General features: G+C 44.1%; 1 pseudogene; it reads left to right on the top strand.

Annotated features, from left to right (window-relative positions):
- Positions 1–4,996: 4,996 nt before the first annotated feature.
- On the top strand, positions 4,997–7,364 carry LOC112809982 (TOX high mobility group box family member 4 pseudogene; annotated as a pseudogene).
- Positions 7,365–8,786: the final 1,422 nt, after the last annotated feature.

Here is an 8,786-nt window from a genome sequence, read left to right as displayed (position 1 = left end):
AAGGACCTCAGCTTGTCCAAAGCATTAGGAGGAGGCCCATTTGGCTGTAGGACAAAGAGAAAGAGAGGGTGATCTGCATGATGAGTGGATGAAGCCAGAGCAAGCATTTTAATGTCTACTGAATAAATAAAAGAATGAATCACCTCTGAGCAATCAGAGGCTTTGACTTCTGCTCTAGGTTGAAAAGCATAGTTGCAAAGAGTCTGTAGTTATGTGATATTGACTAGTACAGTCATGCATGGCGTAATCATAAAAATGAGAGACTGGGCTAAAGGCAAAGATGTTGGAAGTCTCCAGCATCTTAAATACAAACGTCAGCTTGTTGCCTCTCACCTACAGCAGCATCTTTAGAGCTAAGCTGACACAGAGCATTTCCCCTCAACCCTTCTACTTGGTGGTTTCAGTTGAGTGAAGAAATACTTGAGAAGTAAACCATCCAATGCCCCATGTCTTGTGTCAACTGATGGCAGGATATCTGTTGAGAGGAGGGAATATTTACTGAAGCTCCAGATGGGGAAAGGTTGATAAGCACTCTGGTCTGTCCCTATCAATGAGGGTCGGAACAGAAGCAAGGTCCAGGACAATCAGGCATCCTCCACTGCTGGAGAACCAGGATAAACGTGAACAGAATTGATTCGGGGTTAGTAGGTGCCAGGATGAAAGGCAAAGCTCCAGGAGAATCAATCCAGTAACTACTGCTTTGAGTCAGTAAACCTAGAGATGTCAAGGGAAATATGGCAGCTACCCTGTGGGGGTTTGGTTTGTGGCAACCAGCCAAGTGGAGCAAGGATTTTGCCCTCACTGTATTATCTGATAGCTCTAATACAAGTCAGATGGGAGAGCTAATCAGATCGTTGCCTTGGCCTGGACCCTTTTAAATCAAAGAGAGGTCTATTTTGGCTCTCCATGTTAAGTAGACCCAGAGACCTGACATTTTGTGTTTATTTGAAATGATAAACTTAATCATGAGCGAAATGTTAAGAGATGACAGAACCAGCCACACTAAGGTCACATCGTGTCCCTGCCAAACATAATACAAGCTCTCGCCTTCACCGGGTTGCCAATCTCTGCCACAGGGGGATTGAGCTGCTTGCAAATGGGGACTGGAGACTGTCTATGTGATAATTAATCCATGGCACTCAGGAAAGACTGCCAAATCTGCCATATGGTAGTTTTATGACCTGGACTGCTGTTATCTCTGGAGAAAGCTAACATCATAATCTCATTTACTTGTTATCTGTGATTTGAACTTGTACTTCTACAGAGTAAAATGCAAGCACAGTGAGGAGGGCCGGGATTCCAGAGCCCTGAGATATACCCACCAAAACTTCTATCACAAAAGTGTGCAGGAAAAGCCACAAAACTCTGACCTGGTCAGCTGCCTGTGTCCTGACCTCACAATGCCTGAGTCCCATGAAGAAATCTGATAGATGGTTTATAAGGACTCTACGGTCCATGTAATAGAAACACCTGACTTAAGAAGGGAAGAGGGACTGCCTTCCAGAAACATCATGGGGGTAGAATCTTGTGTTTCTTTGGAATGTGCAGACCAGCTGCTCCTGATTGATTTTTTCCCACCATGACATCTACTTTGGGTGATGGAGTCTCCCGTAGGACTTCCAGAGGTGCATTTGGACTTTGGTGAAATCTAGAAAGAGTTTTATTGAGAGGTGAAACTTGAAAGTAATTCATAACTGCTGTAACTATAAATGGCACATTGTAGTAGTTCCTCACTGGGGCTTCCCCATGGAGAAGAAAGGCTGTGGACTCTTCCCAAACCCAGGAGCTCTGTCTGTGACCACATCCATTTCTCTCCTACTCAAGGAGTTACATTATAAAAGATGAAGCTGGTGCAGATCTTAGGCCACAAACTCAAATTTGTAAGAAGAAACATACCGTCTGGGATGTTCTTGAAGTCAGCTTGAGTTCTATTGTGAGCCTTGGGGTGGAGACTGTACATTGCTTTCCTAACATCTCTTCTTCCCTTACTTCCTCTGAGACAAATATGCAATTTTATTCAGGCTGTGAGCCCAGCTAAGAAGCAGCATTTCACAGCCACACTGGAACCCAGCAGGGGCCACATGGTACGTTTGTGGCCAGCGAGATGAAAGTGCAGGTCCCTATGTAGAAGATCAAAATAGAACATCTAACTATTCTTTGCCTTTCTCCTGCTTCCTGGCCTTTTGATCCCCTTGGAATGTTGATGTGATGGCTGGAGCTCTAGCATGTCTGTGTCCCTGTGTACTTCAGAGCCGTTCTAAGAGTGAGAAACAGGAGAATGTGGCTGGTCATAGACATTATATATGTGTGTGTGTGTGTATATGTATATATGTACACACACACATATATAAATGCACACAAATAGACATGCCTTTATATACACACAGACGCGTGTGTGTATATATATATCTCATGACGTCATGATGTTAGAGACACATAGACATTGCTGTTTTAATTCTCTTCTTATTTCCTATAGGCTCTTTTTTCAACCTATAAATTGAAGTCAAACTGATATACAGTGAAATGCACAGATCTTAAGGTAATGATCCCGTGACTTTTATCCAACATATACCCTGAGGTAACCCCAGTCAAGCTAGAGAATATCGCCATGGCTCTGGGTGATTTTCGTGTGATATTTTATTGTAATTAATTAATTAATTTCCATGTGATATTTTAAAGGGGTGGTTCCGGAGTGGTAAAAACATGTGTATACCTGCAGCCTTTACGATGGGTGATATCCCCTTGTTGACAGGGACTCAGGCTGGGCATGTCTGGGAAAGGAAGTTGGGGAGTCACAGCTCATAGGAGGTTCTCAGACCCCTGGCCTTTCTCCCGTCGGTCTTCTGTGTGGTCACTCTTATCAAGAAAGCATGTCAGGCTGTTTTCTGCAGAAATATTCTGATTATGTGAACTAAATCATGTGGCCTGCGATAAATCACCCTCACTGTCCCCTGGTATTTTGAAAACTGATGAAGCTGCTGATTCTTGGCTCCTTACTTTGTATGCAAATGATGAATTATAGATGGGAAATAGAAAAAAGAAGGTTTTCCCTGGTTTGTCGGTTTGAAGCGAAGTGGATTAGAGAAAGAACACTGCTACTCTTGACTATTTATTGTGACATTGCTTAGAAACATTCAAACTCCAAAGCCTCTAAACCTCCGGGGACATTGTTAGCCTTCTGCAGGAATTATTAAAATGTACAGAAATGTAGGCGCCGCACTTTATAATAATTAATCAGGGTCTGTTGATTAATAAAGCTCATTTTTTAGTCTCGATGATTCCAAGTATCTATACAAAGGACAGTGTCCTTGTCATTTTGATTAAGAAACCAGACTTTGCAGGGGAAAGAAGTACAGGAAGAGTTGCGCTTCCGCCGTCTCCCCATAAAATAAATATTGAATGAGAATATTAACTCGTTAACCTTGACAACAATTTGTAATTTTCATAAGGGGGAAAAAACTCGCATATTCAGCAAATAAATCGCTGCGGGGATTTCAGGAAAACAAATTGGAGAGAATGAAGAATGCTACCATATGAATTCTGTCATTTTTATGGGCCAGGGTGATTAATTTGTTTGTTTAGGTCCCTCAATTAAGGCCACAAATAGTGTAAGGTGTCGGGAGCAAGTTAACTGTTAGGTCTGGTATGGAACCGTCAACTGCAAGTAAGAAAGAAAGGTCATTTGGGGGAAGTGAGCAGCTTGGCCCCCAACCCTGAGTCTTAATACCCTACCACAACCACGTTACCTGGGGTTAGCTGCTGAAGCTGTAATTTTACTCTATTAATAGTTTAAAGCTTGTTTTAACAGATAACCCCTTTCACTGGGCAACTACGCGGGAAAATCATTCGGTGGAATTAAGCAGTACCAGTCACGGCCTTTCCAGGGTTATCTAATTATTTTGAACTCAATTTAACCAGGAATAGAGATAAAATAAATAACCCATGAACTATTTACCTTGCTGGTTAGAAGGCTTCTTTTGTCCGTTAAAAAAAAAGAAAGAAAGAAAGAAGAGAAATCAAAAGCACTTGAGGCCAGAATCAAAGCCCTGTTTTCTTAATTTTGCATTCATACTGGGGACCCAAGATACATTTCTTCCCTCCTCTGACCTTTCACATTCCTACCCCTGAGGATGTCATTTGTTAAGATATTTGCCGCTATGCATGCGTCAAGCGTACTGTTTTCTCCCAGGTAGCTTGGCTTAAAACTTACTGTCTAGTGACTTTGGATAATCCACGTTTTTGTTTGCAAGGTTTGTTTGTTCTTGCTGGCTCCACTACCATCCGCTCTGGAGGGGATTGGCGATTTAATATGGTTGTTTTTAAATTTACTTGAACGTTGACTTTTTGAAGGAGAGGCATGATTTAGTATGTTTGTGGTATGGTGGAGGGAAAATTAGGTGAAGTGTGTTTTATATTTCGCTCAGAACAAAGCGAATGAGAGGCAGAGAAAACAATCCTATGAGTCAATGGGAAGATGAGAGCATTTCTGCAGAACCTTTGCTGTGAGGTCCATCTTGGTTTTGCCACTTTCTAGCCACAAGATCTTGGTCAAATTTCTTTATGTCATAGAGCTTATTTCCTGTTTTGTGAAAGGAGACTAATGATATTACTTACACCACAGGGTTGATGTTAGGATTAAATGAAACACTTAGAAAGTGCTCATCAAAATATCTGGCACACAGTTAAGAATTCAAAAAATGTTAGCATTGATAACAATGATGAAAGTGGTTGTGTTTGCAGGTTGAGAATGGCAGAAGATTAAAAGAGCAGGAATTGGATTATTTAATGGAGTTAGTCTCCAGGGCAATAGGCGAGTAACAAGAACAGAGGTGAGGAAACCGGTTTTGGATTATGGGAGGCATAATGAGAGAGAGTAGTGGTGGAAATTGGTACATGTAAGTTTGGAAACGAAGGAGAAGAAAGTTGAATGAGTCCACGCCTTAGCATCTTCTTTCCCGGTCCTTGCGGCAGTGATGGCAGTTTGAGTCCGGTGGGGGCGGTGGGGGCGATGAGCGAACTGAGACGGTGGTAGCCGTTGTGTGAAGATGGAGTTTCCCGGAGGAAATGACAATCACCTGACGACCACAGGGCCCTCGCACCCCTTCCTGTCAGGGGCCGAGACATTCCATATACCAAGCTTGGGAGATGAGGAATTTGAAATCCCACCTATTTCCTTGGATTCTGATCCCTCACTGGCTGTCTCAGATGTGGTTGGCCACTTTGATGACCTGGCAGACCCCCTCCTCCTCTCAGGATGGCAGCTTTTCAGCCCAGTATGGGGTCCAGACATTGGACATGCCTGTGGGCATGACCCATGGCTTGAGGGAGCAGGGCGGGGGGGCTCCGGAGTGGGGGCTTGACCATGGACTTGGACCATTCTATAGGAACTCAGTATAGTGCCAACCCACCTGTTACAATTGATGTACCAATGACAGACATGACATCTGGCTTGATGGGGCATAGCCAGTTGACCACCACTGATCAGTCAGAACTGAGTTCTCAACTTGGTTTGAGCTTAGGGGGTGGCACCATCCTGCCACCTGCCCAGTCACCTGAGGATCGTCTTTCAACCACCCCTTCACCTACTAGTTCACTTCATGAGGATGGTGTTGAGGATTTCCGGAGGCAACTTCCCAGCCAGAAGACAGTTGTGGTGGAAGCAGGAAAAAAGCAGAAGGCCCCAAAGAAGAGAAAAAAGAAAGAGCCTAATGAACCCCGGAAGCCAATTTCAGCATATGCTTTATTCTTTCGTGGTACACAGGCTGCCATTAAGGGACAGACTCCCAATGCCACTTTTGGGGAGGTTTCAAAAATTGTGGCCTCCCTGTGGGATAGTCTTGGAGAGGAGCAAAAACAGGTGTACAAGAGGAAAACTGAAGCTGCCAAGAAAGAGTATCTGAAGGCTCTGGCTGCATATAAAGACAATCAAGAGTGTCAGGCCACTGGAGAATTGGATCCAGCGCCACCATCACAGACTCCTTCTCCACCTCCTATGGCTACTGTTGACCCAGCATCTCCAGCACGAGCCTCAACAGAACCCCCTGCCTTGTCCCCTTCCATTGTTGTTAACTCCACTCTTTCCTCCTATGTGGCAAACCAGGCATCTTCTGGGGCTGGGGGTCAGCCCAATATCACCAAGTTGATTATTACCAAACAGATGTTGCCCTCTTCTATTACTATGTCTCAGGGAGGGATGGTTACCGTTATCCCAGCCACAGTGGTGACCTCCCGGGGGATCCAACTAGGCCAAACCAGTACAGCCACTATCCAGCCCAGTCAACAAGCCCAAATTGTCACTCGCTCAGTGTTGCAGGCAGCGGCAGCAGCTGCTGCTTCTATGCAACTGCCTCCACCCCGACTACAACCCCCTCCACTGCAACAGATGCCTCAGCCCCCCACTCAGCAGCAAGTGACCATTCTGCAGCAGCCTCCCCCACGGCAGGCCATGCAACAGCCTCCACCTCAGAGAGTTCGAATCAGTTTACAGCAACAGCCACCACCTCTGCAGATCAAGATTGTGCCTCCACCCACTCTGAAAATGCAGACGCCTTTAGTCCCACCAGCTGTGGAAAGTAGTCCTGAGCGGCCTGTGAACGACAGCCCCGAGGCCCACACAGTGGAGGAAACCTCTCCTGAGACAATCTGTGAGATGATCACAGATGTAGTTCCTGAGGTTGAGTCTCCTTCTCAAATGGATGTTGAACTGGTGAGTGGGTCTCCCGTGACACTCTCACCCCAGCCTCGATGGGTGAGATCCGGTTGTGAGAACCCTCCTGTTGTAAGGACTGGGACAATGAGCACTGCAGCAATGAATGTGTGGTGCAGCACTGCAGGGATGTCTTCTTGGCCTGGGTGGCCTCTAGAAATTCAAACACTGTGGTGTTTGTGAAGTAGTCCTTCCTGTTCTCCAAGCCAGTCAAGACTTATCTGCTGGGAACATGTCTAAGAGCCTCCTTTTAAAAAACAAGTTGGGCTTCAGGCTTCTGCCTGATCTCAACCCATGATGGTCCTTCGTGCTTCTCCCCTTTTCTGTCTCTTCATCAGAGGCCATACAATGGAGCAAGGCCATTGAGTTGGCTGTAATCTGGAATTGCTTTTTACTTTCAAGTATAAGCAGAGATACCAGTGATAAGAGCAGAGAAAAGGGTAAAGGGAATATGAACAAGCAGAACATAGGGGTCGTGATGGTGGGGGGTTGTTTGAGGAAACTCGGTATAATTGTCATAGGACATGCCTAAACAATTATTAAAATGATGGGAGAATACTCAGCTTTGAGCCTAGGCCAAAACACTGTGTGCATCCATTTTAAAGGGGATAAAAAGTTGCATTAAAGGTTATCTCTTAAACAGGAAAAAAAAAAAAAAAGAATCTTCTTTCCCAGTATGCGTTATTCAGAAGGACAACATCAACACTGAACTGGAAGACACCTTAGGAGCAGCTGAAAGATGAGACTGGCTCAGATGATTAAGCGTCTGCCTTTGGCTCAGGTCATGATCCCAGGGTCCTGAGATTCAACCCCGCATCAGTCTCCCAGCTCAGTGGGGAACCTGCTTCTCCCTCTCCCTCTACTGTTCCCCCTGCTTGTGCTCTCTCACTCTCTCTGTCAAATAAATAAATAAAATCTTAAAAAAAAAAAAAGATAAGAGGTCAGCATGGAGAGGAATGAGAGAGGCAGCTGACCTAGAGTACTGGATAGCAGACAAGGAAAAGCTTTTGATCTAAGTAACAAATCAGTGAGTGAATGTGTGTTAGAGATCTTTCCACAAGGAAGTTTTTAAAGGAAGGGTCATGGAAGCCAATCATTGGGCAAAGTGGTTCCATGATGATATTAAAGGCCTGATCTTGGACAAAGAATAATAAACAGAAAGGCTGATGGTCAACTGCATTATTATCTGCTACAGAACGCCATGTGATTTTGGTGCACAGTAGGTGCTCAATAAATATTTGTTGGGTGTTGACTCTGAACTATCTTCAGGTGTCTCAGGGTTTGGGTTGTACAATGGTTTTATCCATTGTTGTTATTGATTTTAAGAGCAAACAACATGAGCAAAAAAATACACAAAGTAGTATTGGCCCAAAGTGTAAAATAAATATTCATGAGTTCCCTACTGGTATAAATGATTGAATAAACAAATGAATGGGAGAGACTAGACAAATATCCCATGTGGGAGAATTCTAAATAATTTATGTAGATGTTTTCAAGGAGTTGGGCCATAACTCGCCTCTTCTCAGGTATAGGGCGTGCACAGTAACTTTCTACCAAAGAGTACAGTGTGGAGAAGGGGGCAGGTAACTCTGTATTGGAAACATCCAACAAACATTACCTCAGCCAGGTGATCCAGGCTAATATTAATGGTGATAAGTTGTGTTGATAGTATGTACCCTTGATACTATGTGATGAAAATAGCACCTCACCTCTTTTGGTCTTCCTCCCAAAAATCTGTAACCCTAGTCTAAGCATGAGAAAAACATCAGACAATCCTAATTGGGGAACATTCTACAAAATACTTAACCAGTGTTCCTCAAGGCTGTCAGGTCATCAAAGATTAGGGAAGTGAGTAATTATTGCAGCCAAGAGGAACCCAAGGAGACATGTTGGCTAAGTGTAATGTGGTATCTTGGACTGGATCCTGGAACAGAAAAAGGGCATTAGGTAAAAACTAGGGAAAACTGAACAAAGTATTGACTTTAATCAATAATAGTGTATTGCTCTTGGTTCATTCATTGCGACAAATGCACCCTAGTAACGTAAGATATTAAACTGGGTGTGGGGTAGATGGGAACTG

This window comes from Callorhinus ursinus, unplaced genomic scaffold, assembly GCF_003265705.2.
Source record: "Callorhinus ursinus isolate GAN/ISIS: 27379988/994484 unplaced genomic scaffold, GSC_fseal_2.0 scaffold53, whole genome shotgun sequence".
Lineage (NCBI taxonomy): Eukaryota > Metazoa > Chordata > Mammalia > Carnivora > Otariidae > Callorhinus > Callorhinus ursinus.
Note: the sequence above shows the minus strand (reverse complement) of the source record. Positions and strands in the feature narration are given on the sequence as shown.